A 17,477-nucleotide genomic window follows, 5' to 3' on the forward strand; every position below is an offset into this window, starting at 1 on the left:
GGCGCTGTGCGCCGCCGGCCGCGGAAAGTGTGGCGCCGCCGGGCGGGTGGGAGCGCGAGTGGGGCCGCCGGGTCGGCTTGGTTCTTCCCGGTTTCCCGCCGCCAGGGCCCCTGCCACGTTTGTTTCCGTGCAAACCGGGGCCCGGAAAGGGTCCTTGGAGCCCGGCGTTAGCTTGGAAACCAGCCTCCCCGCCCCCAGAGAACGCGTGGACTCGGGTGTGCGCGTTCCCTGAGAAAGTCAGAGTCCCCAAGGCTGATGGTGCGGGGGGCAAGGTGCAAGCCCCAAACCAGACAGTGCCATCCAGCCTCCACCGGTGCACACTCTCCGGGGGACCAAATAGTGAGTTGACCTCACAGATGAAGCAGTTTTAAACAGCAGTTTGGAAACTAAAATATGGGGGGGCGGTGTTAAAGTAATCCAATTATTTTCATCTTAAGTATCTGTACTTGCGAGGTAAAATAACAGTGATTAGGCAAAGTTGGTATAAAATTGTGCTTTAAAAGTTAAGGTGTTAAAAGTAAAAAGATAACATTAGCCTTAGATTTACTTAGTTACTAGCCCACATGTGTTTAGAGAAGATTTTATTACAGAGATCCTAATTATGTAATTGCACAACAGACAACAATAGCTTCAAATAGCCTCTAAAAACCCTGTTCAATTATGTGATTACCAGTGAGACCGAATCGCTCCCAGTGAATTGTTCTCTCTACTAAATGTGACCATGTCAGTATTTTAATTCCAATTATATTTGCCATCCAAGTTCTGGAGAACTTGATATTTTTCAGGTTCGCAGTCCCGACAGTGCACATTATAAAATAAAGAAGACATTTGGCCTCATTATAGCAAAGACCCGGTCCTATACACGCTTAAGTATATAGACGGTGTGTGGCTGTTCATGTATGATACATATACCAATTTTCAATAATAAGAATTGTTGATCCTCAAAAATGGATAATCAATTAAATTTTAGAAAATGCTGGCTTTTAAAATGGGTTGTCAAATGCAAGTTTGCAGGTCCCAATTGCCCCTCCGGAAACAACACAGTACTCTATATCCATAGAGATGCATGGTTTGAGGAAGGGAGGTGAGGACCTGACAGTGGAGTGGAAGATAATGCATCTTCAGTTGCACCCTCAACTCTCACTTCGGAGGGAAGGTTCCTTTTCAAGGTCTATCTTGCTCTAAGTGAAGTGATTTTAACCATTTAGCCAGCATAACCATAATTCTGTCTACACAGGCAGTCGATTCAAGTGAGTTACAGATCTCTTTCCGTTCTAGGATCTCCTGTAGTCATTTTATGGTCAAATGGATCTATGTAGTACTCCAAACCAAATATAAAATGTGAACATTTGATGAGCTCCATACAAAATTATTTAAGGTGGGGAGGGAGTGTTTTTCATAGACAGTATCACCACTTTTCCCAGTGTGCCAAGGAGGTCTCTGTTGTTATTGTGTGAAATCCACAGCAGAACTATCAACCCTTCTCAACACCCATTTTATGCAAAGGAGAAATGACATTGTAGAAAAACTTTAATCTTGTTCAGGAAATACCTTAAAGCAAAAAAATGGAGAAAAAAGGAGTAGAGAAGAGGAAAGAAAAGACTTTTCCTCCACTCTCAGGGTGACCTGGAGGAATTTGGAGTTGATGTATATTATTTATTGATAAAATGTACCCTTGCGTGTCATGTCCAAACGTTTGTAGATTATCTTTTTATATTTGCATGTAATTTGTTTCTTTTGACACGTGAAGCTTACAAGAATACTTACTCCTCATCATCACTCTTCAGCCTGTCAGATACTCACACAGCATCGTTGGACAATGCGCAGGGTTTACAAAATAAGGAAGATGAATTTTTTCAAGTGTTTCATATAAAAATCTGCCTTGCAAATTTGTAGTCACCTCAGCATATTGTTGCTTCTAGATTTTTCAATTGCAAGTGATCATCTTTTGATCTACATTGCTGGTTTTCTGGTTTTCATATTTTGCAATGTAAATAAATATATAGAAATTAGGTGCCTGTTTGAAAAATGACCTTGATTCAAAACCTTTCTGAAAATATAAGAGTTAATATCTTCCTATATTCATTTTTTAGATATTATAATTAATAGTTTCTTAAAATAGGCATTATCCAAAATGCTTAAATTAAGCATTTTGGCCCTGGGGTACATCTTACTGAAATGATTCCAGTAAAATTACACATACGTACATATATATATGTCCATATATATGTGTATATGTATATATATGTATGCCTAAAGTTGTACTTGCAACTCATTTGATGGAACTTGCTAGAAGCTTCTAGCAAGTTCACTCTGATTTTGGATTTTCTGGTTCTTCCTAAAGCCAATTAACTGGTAATGCAGTTTTTGTGTGCTTTCTTCAAACTAAGAATTTTTTAATGTACTAGCAACATCTGTGTGTTTATCCCTGAGAATAATCACTATATAATTATTTCCAAAAGCCATGCATTATTACAGGGCTTATGTCATAACTGAAGTAATTCCTGTATCTCATCTAAACCAGTAAGTTTCAGTCATCGCTCCAAAGGTGTTTATTTTGTCTTCTCTACTTCTCAAAAATATAGGAAGCATATTTTCATTTTTATTATTTTGCATTATTAAAAGAAACAGTTTATTAGGTTATTATAAAGTATTTTGTTTCACCAGAATTTGGTCAGTTTTCATGCATTGTAATAAAGTTAGTGAAATATACTCAATGCTAAATCGAACATACATCATTTTAAAAATAATTGGATAATTATTTGGAATTTGTAAAAATACACAATATATTTTGCTATTGCCTACAGGCAATAGTTTCAATGATTTCTTTATTACTTAAAAATACTTAGAGAGGCTTAAACCAAGTGCCAGATTGCAGCATTTTGTTGGCGTTAATAGACAAGAGCTGGCTGTCCATATTTTCTTAAGGGGAGGAGAACGCTTATCTAGTGTACTATCCTGTGAGAGGCAAACCCAAGCATAAGTCTCAAGCTCTGATAACCTTATTTTCCATTGCTTATAGCAGTCTTCAACTGTAATCTGCTGTGCTCTTCTTTAGACACTGGTTGTAAAAAGCAGTGTCTTCCCCATAAGAAACAGTTACAGAGAATTCTGATTGTAGAAAGGACTTCAAGAGATTTCCACATAGGCTCTTGTAATGAAGTTGGACCTCCGTACACACTACTTAGGACACACGGGGTCATTTTCTAGCCATCGAGAGTGTGGATACAAAAATAAATATCCACATGCAGTGTTCTTTCTTTCACCAGCTGCATGGTGCACCTGTGCACACATAGATCTGATGACATCTGCTAACATAATAAATCTCAAGTGGTTTGTGGTGTCATCAAAAACCTGAGATGGTGATATGGCTCACAGCCTTACTTACCAACCCCAGGCTATGGCCTTGTTAAATTTCACAGGCTAAATAGAGACCAACTAGGACTCATTCTACACACTTCAAGGGCAGGTTAAGGCGGTTAAAAAAAAAAACAAAAAACTATAAATTATGACTCACTATGTGAAAAATCTGCTTTCATATTCAACAGTGGTAAATCAAGAATGTCTGCTGGCTTCAAAAATTTATTGTAATTGTCAGGAATTCTCGATTTGAAGTATCAATCATTGCTTCCTACTTGTGTTTTTAAGGCTTACTTCAAAAAACAAAGTCTGTGCAGTTAAATCTTCATATCTTGCTTATGCTTTTCTATAACTTTAGAATTTTAACCATCAAAATGTCCATAAAAGGAACAATAAATTTGAATCAATTTCAACTGTAGTGATGATCAAACTGAGCAAAGGAAAAGCAAATGCTTTCTCAAAAAAAAATTTTTTTTCAGGATATTTTGTGCCATATGTAAGGTTTCCGAGACAACTGAATTACTAAGGTATTTTTTTTCCAGCCATTTCTTAGAAAACAGAGTCATCTGTCAATCTAGACACTAGCAAGGCAACAGGATGCAAGGACAGCCTAGACAGTCCGTGATCCATCAGTACTGACCTGGCAAGGACCAGTCTGCCTTTGCTCAGTGGGCAACTTTCAGTAAAGTCGGTGTCAAGCCTCCAGTATTCAAATCTTGAAGTCGGTTATCCCCATGTCACAGATCCTTAATATCAGTCTAGAACTTGCTGGTGTCATTTCAAATTGCCCACTGCCTAAAGAAGGTCAATAATCATGTTTTGTGTCTTTATTCCATAACTCAGAGGTCCCAGGTGGAGCCCAGAGTATGCACAAGAGGGACTTACTCCTTCTGCAAGTATGCACCACACACTAGCATGGCCATAGTCCCTGCCAGGGCGCTGCAGTAAGCAGTGGACAGGCTTTGGAGGATCTCTGTGTTTATGATACAAAGGGCCTTGTGTGACTATTCTCTTCCAGATTTGGTTAGAAAAAATAAAGGTCACACTGGGTCTTCCGAGAACCTCCACATAAACTCAAGCAAGACGAACCCATGGCTTTCCTGGTTTTCCGTTCACTTTACAGGCAGTTGGTGTGGGTTTCTAGAATGAAAACAGTCTTAATAGAAACCAAAGGAAAATTTAGGGACAATAAGAAAGCTGCCCCCCCCCACCGAAACAAAAAAAAACTCTCATAATATATTCAGAAGCCAAACTAACAGCATTGGGAAATATTTGATACCACTAGACTTCATGGTGTGGGAAATGTTTTTACAAACAACAGAAAGAGAAAGAACAGAGAAAGGAGCAGTGTAATGTAGGAGACTTCCAGCACATAAGCTAACCAACATGTAGATTGGCTATTCTCTTGAGGGTTCATTATGATCCAGAAGTAAACGCAGAGGTCAAGGTAGAAAAAAGCGTTTCAGAAACTGCCTGGTCCCGTGCTACATTGCCCTTCATATTTCTTTCAACGTTCTGTTAAAAATTAGCACATGCCTTTAATTCCAGCACTTTAGGCGACAGAGGCAGGCAGATCTTTGTGAGTTTGAGATCAGCCTCGTCTACATAGTGAGTTCCAGAACAGCTGGGGCTACAGGGAGACCCTGTCTCAAAAAGAAAAAAAAAATAAAAAAATTCTAGAAAAGCCATCTCCCTATGTAGTCCTAGAACATAAAAATTATTTCATTTGCACATGTTTTTAACAGATATTTTTGTGTCTATGTATAATATTTAAGTGGGTAGACTTTTGTAACTTTTCCACTTTGCTTTGGAGTTACATTGCTGATATTAGTGCATGGTTACAAAAGTATAAAACATGAAATCCAAAAAGTAGTTTTGAGACTTCTAGATAAGAAAATAAGAAACAAAATTTGTAACATCTCTTCCCCTATCCCTCAAATTTTTATTGTTAGGGTTAATTGTTAAGGTTTAAAATGAAATCCATGAGATTTTACGTAACAATCTAAACATCCTGATTCTCTTCAAAAAGATAGTGTTGAGACATTTGTTTCGGGAGTGTTGCCCAGAACACCAAGAAGCCGGATCAAAGTGACAACGGGCTCTGTGACCAGACCTGGTCTCCACAGTCCCCATGACTCCCGCTTGGATTATATGTTCTCACTCTCCTCCTCCAGATGACAATCCTTGGTCTAGATCAAATGCTCTGGGTTCTGACAATTACCTGGGTGGCTGTGGCAACTAAGCTAGTTAGTAGGGTTCCTGACCTGGGACAGGTGCTCCTGGTTCAGTGCTCATTCATTTCAGAGAGTGTGGACATGTGGGCTCCCTGTACTAATGTGCACAGACTCACCAGACTACTGTGACTACCAGCTCCTTCACAGACCAGATGTCCAAGCATATCACCCCTCACCCCTCCAGCTCCTCATCATAGTTAACAACACCAACCCCCATGAATTGTGGGCCTTTTTAGGGTGACTTCCCTCCTTTATCCTATTAAAAACCAAAGCACAGAAGGCAGGTAAGGATGAGCACTTCATGGGGATGACACTACATCTTCTCTAAGTGATAAAGGAAGCACCTAATACAGAATTAAATCCCCTTTAACATTCCTGTCAGAGAGGTGTGGTGATGGACCAGCACTAGTGGACAGTCCCCATTACAGAAAATCTACAACTACCATCTCTACAGAGACCAGATTTTCTCATCTCTAAATCAAAACACATGGTACATACAACTAAAAACTTTTAAAAATAAATTTAATATTTGAGGAATAGTACACGAAATCTTTAAAAACCAGCTAGCTATAATTTAGTAAATGGTAAAAATAGGCCTTAATGGCAGTCAACTGCCGTCTTGGAACTGCCATTAAGCATACACCTGGTAGTCCACATTTGCCTCAGGTGGACCTAAGAACACATGTCCAGCATCAGGGAGTCAGCCATAAATAATTAAGAAGCTCATGCATTATGTATGCCCTGGGGCTATGGTTACCTTCCTGGCAGGCTCAGGGCATGTCCATGTCCCACCAAGTTCCAAGCTTGCTCACAGAGCAGTCTCAGTGGCCCTTACTCTGGCAGTGTGGGCACTCTGTACCACAGCTAAGGAGGACAGGCCTTCTGCAACCTTTCTGCTAGGATAGGGATGGGTAGATTTCTTTACATTTTAAGTAATACCTACAAGCTGATTTCCTTTGCTGTGGGCCATTCAGGCCAACGCCTTCACAAAGTAAGACCTTCCTGGGACAATAACTTCCCCAATCCTGGGTTGAAAGGAATGTCATGAGAAGTCATAATTACTTAGGTCTAACCCTGTTTCTGCTCTGTGCTAGGTATGTCACATGTATTATCTCAACTCAAAGATGAGGAGCTTGAGGCTTGGCTTTCCAAGTTAGCCATGATGGTCGCTCACTCATCAGCCAGGTCTGAAGAAATGAAATAGTTTCTACCAGAGGGACACCCTGAAAGGCTGGTAGCACTGGATGTGGGTGGCCCCTGGAGGCTTTGAGCCTGCCTCAGAGTGAATTTATCACTTTTCTTTCAAAATTACATTTAGGACCCGGGGTGCATTCTTTTGAAATACTATCAATGGTGCAGATCTGCCTTCTCTGAATGTGGATTTGAGTTTTCGATATAGCCATGATTCATTCAATACCCTGTGGTGATTAAAGAACTTATCCAGCTGGGTGAACCAGTTTGGGTCAAAAACAAGCATGACAAAATGGAACAAGATTATTTCCTCTGGAATGTTCTGAAAGTAAGAGAATAAGGGCTTTCAACGTGGACTAGAGATGTTGGTATTGGGGGTCAGATCCTGAGTCAGCCACCAAAGCTATCCAACCAAGCAACGGTTATGTAGTTCTTAGCCATGGTCTTGGACCTTCAAACAGAATAATAAGCAAATGTCTGTGTTAGTGTGGTGGCTTGGGGATCAAGTTTTTTAATTAGCCAAAATTCTTAAGACTTGCAGAAGGATAGTCTCTTAGTAAATATTTCCTGAATCTACCAGGTATTATTTCTGTCCATGTCCTTCCAACATGGAAGAGATGATAAACAAGAGTTGATAAAGTCTGACAATGACCAGACCGCCTATACTGCAAGTGAAGGCCCTTGGGGCAGAGAGCACTCATTTGCACTAACTAAGAGGGATCTCCCTCATGCCCAGAACACACACAGATGGATTTGAAGGAGGTCATGTCACAGACGTTTTTGTGGGCAGTCTGAATCAGTTTGCTCCCAGGTCATCTTTAGGAAAGAAGGAAAGTTTAATAGCACCCGAGCAAGCGCCCTTTCCAAATTGCAATGGCGTGTCTGCCCTGTGTCTGGCTGTGTGCTCAGGGACAGAATGGAGCACTACAAACAGGAACAGTATCCAAAAGCCTAGTTTAGTAACTAGTAATTTAGTAAAGTGATGGTGCCATGTAAGAACTGTGACCCTCTCAGAGCCACTGAGCCGATGCTGCCCATTCATTGAAGAGGATGTTCATCAGGGGACAGATGAGAACCTACTATGTTAAGGAGATACAGAGTGAGCAAAAATGCTGATGCCCTTGCCTAGAGAGGAGAGGCCTGGGATGGGGGAGGCGAGAGGAAGGAAGAGGATATAGCCAACAGAGACGGGGTGTGTAAGCTCTTGTTATGGGAACATTGACTTGTCGGGCTTTTTAGGGAGGTCAGGAACATGGCCTGAAAATTCTGGAAACCTGGCAAGAAGGCATTTAGTAAAGAACAGGGCTATGTGCAGCTCTGCACAGCATAGAGTGGATTAGCGGTAACAGGAAGGGGCTAGCAAAAGAGGGGACTGTTGAAGAGCTTTGGCAACAATCTAGAACCACTGAGCAGCACCTGTCAAGATGAAATGCTTTCATTGGGGTTTCCAGCTATGCTCTCTCACTTGTAACACTTACTAAGCACCTTACTTCATTTAACCCTCCTGGAAATCCTATAATGTAGACCAGTATTGTATCCATCGTACAGATGAGAAAACTAAGGTGCAGAAAGGTAACTCAGAAAACAGCACAGTAGTGTCAGAAGTAAGATTTGAACCTAGGCAGTATAGTCTTGCCTCTTAACCATGAGTTAGATGGAATCTTTCTTCATTCCTGCACACACACACACACACAATACACCATCAGAGTAGCTTTGCTAAGCTTTGAAAATTCTTCCTGTAGGGCCCACAGGAAAGTTCCTAACTGGGAGACAGAGTTGGAGGTAACCTTAGCACAACTCAACAACACTAATGCTGGTCATGACTAACCACTGAGGAGAAAAGCGCCCAGCAGGCTTGGCAGAAATTGTAGCATCCCTAGTGCGTGCTATGTGCGTGACTGCCCTTGTCTCCCATTCTGTGCTTTAAAATCAAGATAAAGGGGCTAAGGAGATGACTCACTTAGTAAAGTGCTTGCTTTATAAGCATGAGGACCTGAGTTTGATCCCCAGAATTCACATTAAAAATTAAAAGGCAAGGTATTGTGGCAGGTGCTTGTAATTGTAATCCCAGTGCTGGGGATGTGGAGACGGGAGGATTCCTGTGGCTTGTTCACCAGCCATGATAGTCTATTTGGTGAATCCTAGGCCAATGAGAGACCCTCTCTTTTAAAAAAGATAAATGGTGCTAAGGAATGACACCCAAGGTTGTGTGTGCACCCATACACATTTGCATGAACACTTGCCCATACATAAGTGTATGCACTAGTGTACACACACACACACAAAACCAGACTAGTAGCAGACCTATAATCTCAGCTACTCAGGAGGCTGAAGCAGGAAGACTGTAAATTCGGGGCTTACCTGGGGTAGAGTGAATTCAAAGCCAGCATGAACAGTCTAAATTCTATTTTTTAAGTTTTTACTTATTAATTTTAAATTTTATGTGTATGAGTATATTGCTTACATGTAAGGACACCCATGTGCAATGCCTGTAGAGGTCACAAGTGGGCACTGGATCCCCTGGAACTGGAGTTAGGGACAGTTGTTAGCTATCATGTTGGTGCTGGGATTCGAACCTGAGTCCTCTGCAAGAGCAGCCAGTGCTCTTAACCACTGAGCCATCTCTCCAGCCCCTTATTTTAAAATAAAAAGTAGGATGTGGCTATAGCTGAACACTAGAGCCCTTGCCCTAGTGTGTATCCAGCCCTAGGTTCAATTGCCAAGCACTGTAATAAATGAAGGAATGAAAGGGGTAAGTTAGTAAATAAATGCCAAATTTTCCTACAGTCTTACAAAGGAATATCATATAGCAATGTGAGAGCCATCTGTGTGAGAACTGTGTGTGTTGAGAACCATGCATGTGTGAGAACATGCATAGTGTGTGTTGTAAGTGGATAGCTAGGTAGACTATCCCTGTTACCACTTCCTGTGTTAATAAAGAGAAAGCTGAGTAAGGTGGCACACTTCTATAATCCCAGCACTCAGGAGGCTAGGACTGAGCGTTAGAAGCCAGCCTGGGCTACGTAAGTTGACCCTGTCAGGAGGCAGGGAGAAGAGAGGGAAAAAAGAAATGGAAGACTACTGGTGATCAAAACCACTTTCTGTTCTCTGACAATTACTTCACCTGTCTTTCTTCCCAGAGACAACTACAATCCTGATTTGTAATATACAGACTGGTATTCCCTGTTTCTGAACTTACATATAAGGTGAAGCATACAGTGTTTCTCTTTTATGTCTCAATTATTTTAGCCAGCACCTCATATCAAAGTTCTTCCTGCTGTTACTATTAACATCATATGTGAAACTCTATTTGTATGTGTATACACAGTTTGTTCTGTACTTGATGGCCTCTGGATGGTTTCCAAATTTGGATTAATATAAATAACAATAATGTGAACCTTATTCTACATGTTTTTTGATGTGTGAACATATGTATCCTCTTAGGGTATAAACCTATGTGCAAAGTTTCTGAGTTAGAAGTTTGCCTGTAAGTTTTAGAAGATAATGCTGAATTGATTTCTGTGCTGGATGCTTCAGTTGTCAACTTGACACACCTGGCAAGAGGAAACCTCTGTTGGGGAATTTCCTCTATCAGATTGGCCTGTGGGCACGTCTGTGAGGCATTTTCTTAATTGTTGAGTGATGTCGGAGGGCCCAGCCCACTGCGGGTGGTGCCACCCCTGGGCCGATGGTCTTGGGTTGTATAAAAAAGCAGTCTGAGCATAAGCCAGAGAAGCAAGTCAGCTAGCAGTATCCCCCATGGTCTCTGCTTTAGCTCCTGCCTCCAGGTTCCTGCCTTGAATTCTGGCCCTGACATCCCTCAGTGATGGACTATGACCTGGGAGCTGTAAGATAAAGTAAACCCTTTCCTCACCAAGTTGTTTTGGTCATACATAGTGTTGTTTATCACAGCGATGGAAACCTAAATAGAACAATTTCCAAGGTGCTTGTGTTGGTTTCTACTCCCACCACGGCCCACAAGTTCTGTTTGTTTCCTATCTTCTCCAGTCCTTCTTTTACTGTTATACAGTAGTATCTCAGTCTATTGTTAATTCTCATTGTTTTAATGACTAAAGAGGTTATGTTCACATTTTCCCGTTTGTTGGTCACTTGGATAGCCTCTGTAAATTCTACTGAAATATTTTGCCCTTTGCAGTTGATTCTTTTATAACTGTTCTTTGTATAAAACCTTTTCTTTACCAGGTACATCTGTTGCACTTTTCTCTTGCTCTTCCCCTCAATGACTTGGAATTTCACTTTTAATATAGCATTTTTGTATGTTCTTTTTTTTAAGTTTATTGAATTGTAATTGACACACAATAAGATGCACATGCTTATAGTGTACAGTTTGATAAGCTTTCACTTCACACCTATGAAGCCAAGTTATGCAATAATTCTGTTCCTCCAGAAGCTCTTGTATTCCTCTTGGTACTGCCTCCCCCCACCCCAGCCCCTGTCCTCTACAGTGACTGGTGTGGATAGTGTTGTTGTGAATCATAGTTTGCTGTGTATTTTCTAATTTGGGGGCAAATGGATCCTACAGCATATACTCTTGGTTTTTTTTATTTGCTTGTTTAGGTCTGGCTTTTGTTGAGCACAGTGATTTTTAGATTCACCCACAGTGCTGTATGCATCAATAATTATTCTTGTGCTGAGTGGTATTCCATTGTATAAATATAAAGAAATTTATCTGTTTACCTGTCAAAGGACAGTAGATTATTTACACTTTTTGATTATTAAAGGAAAGAAGGAAAGGAAGGAAGGAAGGGAAGGAAGGAAGGGAAGAAAGGAAAGGAAGGAAGGAAAGGAAGGAAGGAAAGGAAGGAAGGAAAGAAGGAAGAAAGATAAGGTTTCTATGATCTCTCATGTGCACATCTTCAAGTGGTCACATTTTCAGTTCTCAGGTAAGTACCTAGGATTGGAATTTACAGGCATGGGGCAGGTGTTTATCCTTTAAGAAAATCTCATGCTGTTTTCTAATAGTAGTTGTGCCAGTTTACAGTTCGATTAACAATGGACAAGAGTTCCAGTTTCTCCACATCCTCATCAACACTTAGAATAGTCAAATCCCATTTTTTTACATGGGCCTTCTAATAAATATGCAATGTGTTCCATTACACATATTTATATTCCTGTAGCTTCTTTTTTAAGCATTGGCATCAAAATTTATTTATTTTTATTTATGTGTATAAGTATCTGCCTACATATATGTATGTGAGGTACATGTATGCCTGATAGCCTTGCAAGCCAAAAGAGAGAGTTTGATCCCCTGGAACTGGAGTTACTGTCAGCTGTTAGCCACCATGTAGGTGCTGGAAACTAAACCCAGGTCTTCTGCAAGAGCAGACAGTCCTCCTAACCTCTGAGCCATCTCTCCAAACCCTTCCATTGCTTTTTTGGTGAGGTATCTGTTCATGGGTTTTGTGTGGTCCTATTGAGTTTTCCAGTTTTTTGTACTGTGCCTACAAAGCCTTTATCACATATCTGATTTGCAATATTTTCTCTCAGTCTGTGATTTTTGTTTTCAGTCTTTTAAGAGTGCCTTTTGAAGAGCAGATTTTTTAAGATTTTGATGAAGTCAAAATTATGGATTGTGCTTTTGGTTTTTACCGAAGGCATTTTGCCTACTCTAACATCAAAAAAAAAAAAAAAAGATTCTTCTCTATAAATTTTCTTCTGGAAATTTTATATGCTGATATTGTATATTGAAATCTCGAATCAATTTTGAGTTAAATTTTTATTTAATGCCAAGATATGAATTGAAACTGATCAGTTTTCATATGGGTACCCAATCATCCCAGCACCATTCACTGAAAACACTTTTCCACTCGTAATCTTTATATCTTTGTTAAAATTCAGTTGCCTATGTACATGTTGTTCCATTTTTTTGTACTCTTCTTATGAATGTTAGTGCCAAAATCATAGTCTTGATTTTTATAGTGTTGATATCAAAAGTATTAACATTTGGTGGTATTAGTTCTCTAAATTTGTGCTTTTAAAAACTTTTATTTTTTTGCATTTATTGTGTGTGGGGAGTATGGAGTTTGCAACTTGTGAGAGTTGGTTTTCTCCTTTACCTGCTGTGACTCTGCCCTATCCTCTGAGCTACCTTGCTGGTCCTAAATGTGCTTTTTAAAATTCTTTCAGTAAACGCTTCAGATGGGTTTGTTTGTTTGTTTGCTTGCTTGTTTGTTTGTTTTAACAAATTTTCTCCAAGAATTCTGGACTCCATTTGGGCACACAAGTGGAAAGATCACCTGTGAACTGTGGTTCCTTTATCCCTTGGGGCTGCTCAGTCACTGCTACTGATGATTTTTTTTTTTTTTTTTTTAAATACACGATCCCTAAGAGGAATGTATGAGTGGTATTAATCACATAGTCATGAACTATTACTGTAAACTGACAACTGAGAATCTGACCTTTTGGGGAAAAGACTCCAGACTGGCCTTTTGTGGGTAGCAAACCCAGAAGGAAAGTAGAAAGAAAAGAACCTTCTATTTCTAGTGATAACAGAAGTTACTAGGCATTGTACTGTGTGTGTTACATCTATCACTGTGTTTCACACAATTAAGATGCCTATAATTGTAATTCCAGGACAGGGATCAGCAAGCCTTTGCTGTGAAGTGTTAGTATTTTAGATAGGGCCAGTGTGTGCAGTTAGTTGTATGGAGCTGTGCTTAGAGGTCTTGTGTTGGTTGACTGCTAAGGGTCATGCTTATAGGATCCCGTGTTGGTGCTTATAGGTCCCATGTTAGTTGATTGCTTAGAGCAGTGCTCAGAGGGTCCCATGTTGATTGACTGCCTTAGGGTCATGCTTACAGGATCCCATGTTGGTTGACAACTCAGTGGTGCTCAGAAGGTTCCTTGTTGGTTGACGGTTTGAAGGTCTTGCTTACAGGATCCCATGTTGGTTGGTGGCTTAGAGTGGTCCATGTTGGTTGAGTTCTTTGCTCTCAACATTTTGACGTACCCATAATGCAGGCTTTGCGGGCCTTGGTTTCTGTGGCAAGTTCTCACAAAGGAAGCTGGGGCCAGAGTGACTACGCCTCAATACAATTATTTCTATTATTTCTCGTTATAGAAACTTGAATTTTATATAATGCTTGTAGAACATGTGATATTATTCTTTTGTCGTTCTGTTTCCAGACATTTAACACTAAACAAAATAAAAAAAATAAAATGTCTTAGCTCGCAAGCCATCCAGTCCATAGGTTCTATTGGAACTGTGAATGAAAGTTGCTTCCCCTGTCCTGGGGGAACCCTTGGACATGTGCAGCATGTGACATCTGTAAGAAGTCTGCAGCAGAATTGTTCACAAAAGCCCCACAGGAGAAAACCCAGAGTTCCCTCAGCAGTACAATGGATAAATACAATGGGGTTTACTTACACACAACATATGGTAGGAAGAAGTAACCAGGGCAGAATGTATGCAGCATGATTCCATTCATTGACTGTTCAAGGGGAGATATAGGAGTGCTAAAAACACAATTTAAAAAGTAAAGGAAGGCAGTGATCACGAGAAAAGCCCGGATGCTGGCCACCTCTCGGGAGAGGGAGGCTGTGGGGAGATAGAACCCCGGTCCCAGCAACACTGTTTTTTTGATTGCTTTGATGTTTTCTCTGTGTTCTTTGAATTATACATTTTATGTACATGCTCAGAAACGTTCATCTTATCACTTTTAAACGTCAGTGTCCAGTTTTTAGACCATGTTGGCATGTGCAGCCTCATTGGGCAGAGGAGACCCATGTCCAGCTCACACTCTTCTGACGTCCTCCCCTGATGCCACTTTGAAGATCTTTGGCGTCCACTGGGCCCCGGACCTCAGTTTTCTCCAGAAGGCCTTGGCTTTTCTACATTGGACCATTTTTCTGTTCAGTATGCTTTTGTCTCAGATGCTGGTGCTCTCTGCCAAATTCCTTCAAGGTCAAACTCACATTATTTTGGGTTCCATTGTGTTAAAGCCTTTCTTGTGTGGAAATTCTATTTTTCCTAATTTCAAAATATAATTATAAATAATTCAGTCACACTGAGCTGGACAAGCATGTCTGTCCCAGCCACCTTCTGTTTATCCTCTGCTCCCCAGTCCTCACTCTCCTCTGTGCTTCTCCCACCCCACCCCCACCTCCGCCTCTCCATGTGTGGCTCCACATTTCTGTCAACCTGGGCAGCACTGAAGTGAGTTGGAAATATGGATCTGTGATTGAAAAGGACATAACAGGAGTCTGAGCCTCCATACAACCTATCACATATGTGTTCATAGCCAGCAACCTAACCACTATGATCTTCTTTTTTCTTTCATTAAGAGAAACAGGACTGCTAGAAAGAGTCACTGTGAGAATTAGGTACATAAAGAGGCCTTGTGACATGTCTTAGCTTAGTGCCTGCTGTTGCTGTGTGACTGCGCTAAGTGCAAATAAATGAGCTGCCGGCCTGCCTTTGTTCTTCTCTCCCTACCCCTTTTCTCCCTCCCTCCCTCCCTCCTTCCCACCCTCTCTCCCTCCTTACCCCCTTTCTTCCTTCCTCTTTTCCTCCTCCTTCCTTCCACCCTCCCTTCCTTCCTTCCTTTCTTTCTGAACATCTGCACCAGCTTTTTGTCTGTCAATTCAGCATGCAGTTGCCTAGAGAGAAAATGAGAGTAAGTAGGTTGGGGACAGGAAAAATCGTTGATGAGAGATTCTGTTAATGAGTCCAAGGAATTTATTTCCTCATGACTACAGGTCTGTTAGAGATCCAAGATTGTGAGAGTCTGTATCAGTGTCTACATGGCCAGTAGAGCTACATTGCATTTCCAGGGTAAGAATGGCTTCTATACAAACCATCTTGAATCCTGTCTGCTATGTAAAGACTCCATAAACATTGGATTTTACAGAGCTTTTGTCTTGTTTTGTTTAGGGAGTTGTTTGTCGTTTGAGACATGGTCTTCCGTAGCCTAGCGAAGGTGGCCTCAAGCTTACCATGTAGCCAAGGCTGATCTTGAACTCCTGATCATCCTGACTCCATTTCCTAAGTGCTGAGATTACAGACATGTGCCATCACACCCAGCTTAAAATATTGGGTATCATTACTGCTATTGTTGTGATTATTATTATTGTTCAGGACCAGGCCAGCACGTACATCAGAAGTTACAAGACCATTTAAGCTGACTCATTTGCCAAATGCACACCGAGTTACAAAGGGTAGAGGTGGTTGTCTCTTCTAGCATTTCCCAGTGTCCCCTGTCATTTTTTTCCTCTAAACATTTCCTTCTGCCTTTTCCAGAATAAACATCATTATAATTGCTTCTTGTTAACATCTCTGATATCCCATGGCTCTTGCTGCTCTCACTGGTAGAAGCAGCACCTCTGAATTTACTACCATCTGCAAATATCATTAGCTATTGTTTATTCCCTCTCTCACACAATTAATGAAGATGTTAATTAAGACCAGAACTAACACTGACCCCAGCAGCAATCCACTAGACATTTATCCAACTGGATAAACTTCTGTTAGTCATTACCCACTGCTCAGAGCCATCGCCACCCTCCACTCTCTTCATCTGCTCATTTGTAAGAGGCTGGGGGAGAGAATGAAGGGAGCCCAAGATTATTTAAAAATTAACGCTCTGATATTTAGGGTTTGGGAAAGGGATTTGGGGCACACATAAAGAGCAGTTGTCAGTTGCGTGCATGAGTATTTGGTAACTGCCTGGAAAGCTTCTGGGTTTCTAAGAATTTAACAAAGTGCTGTGAGGCTGGAACACCAGGACAAATCATAGAGTTCTCAGAGCAGCTACTTCTTTTTACACTGGAAGAATCTGAGAACCAAGAGGTCAAGTGATTTGTTCAAGGTCACTTCCTAGTTAATGAAAGCACCTGAATTGGAACTCTGGGTTCTAGCTTTCAGGCTTCTGCCCATCTTGCCTCATAAGACATTGTGTGCTGACATCTCTGGGTTAGTACTAGCCTACTAGATCCCATACTTGAACAACACAGCGTCCACCAGCTTTATTTTTGGCTCCCGGTGAACCGTGTCCCAGGGCAGAGTGAGCTCATGTAAAAGAAGAGTCATTGTACACTGTGATGTCCTGGTCTTCTGACTATAAATGAGTGCATCTACCTCGAGAACCATTAGAGCCGCCCAGGGAGGCACTAAAAACTACTGAAGCCCACACCACATTCCTACAGGTACTGATTTAATTGCACTCAGGAGTGGCCGAGGCACTGGGAATTTTTTAAAGCTCCCCAGGAATTCTCCTTGCTGGCCAAATTGAGAGCCACCAGAGGAAAAAGTGTTTCTCTACAGGCTCCTCACTGGAGCAAGTAACTGCTGTAAGCCTTAGAAGGAGCCACTCGCCCAGACAGGAACTGTCCTTATGCAGTTACATCTGCCCCCACTTCAGAATGCCATAGCTTAGAGTACATTCATCTGGGGGTGGTCCTTATACTTGGTATGTTTTTTGCAAACTTACCTTTAACTCTGTAAACAGTAGTGTCACTTGTAAAATAGTGCTACCTCTCAAATTGTCTAGAAGAGTTACTGGCTTTGAATAAAAACTGGCCCATTAGAAGCAAAGTCCAGCAAAAAACAGAGGACCTATAAGTGTTGGGGGTGGCTTATTAGTTTAATCTGTTGTACCCAGGTGCCTTCCTGCCACTGTATGGCATTGAAACCTTAGTAGATGAAGAACGCAGGTCAAAGATAAAATAAGAAAA

General features: G+C 41.0%; 1 long non-coding RNA gene across 2 annotated transcripts in view; it reads left to right on the plus strand.

The window, feature by feature from the left end:
* The window catches only part of LOC103746583, a 59,383-nt gene that overhangs the window by 6,239 nt on the left and 35,667 nt on the right, over positions 1-17,477 (plus strand). The window lies entirely within an intron of this gene.

The sequence above is a fragment of the Nannospalax galili genome, unplaced genomic scaffold, assembly GCF_000622305.1.
Source record: "Nannospalax galili isolate Female #2095 unplaced genomic scaffold, S.galili_v1.0 scaffold663, whole genome shotgun sequence".
Taxonomy (NCBI): domain Eukaryota; kingdom Metazoa; phylum Chordata; class Mammalia; order Rodentia; family Spalacidae; genus Nannospalax; species Nannospalax galili.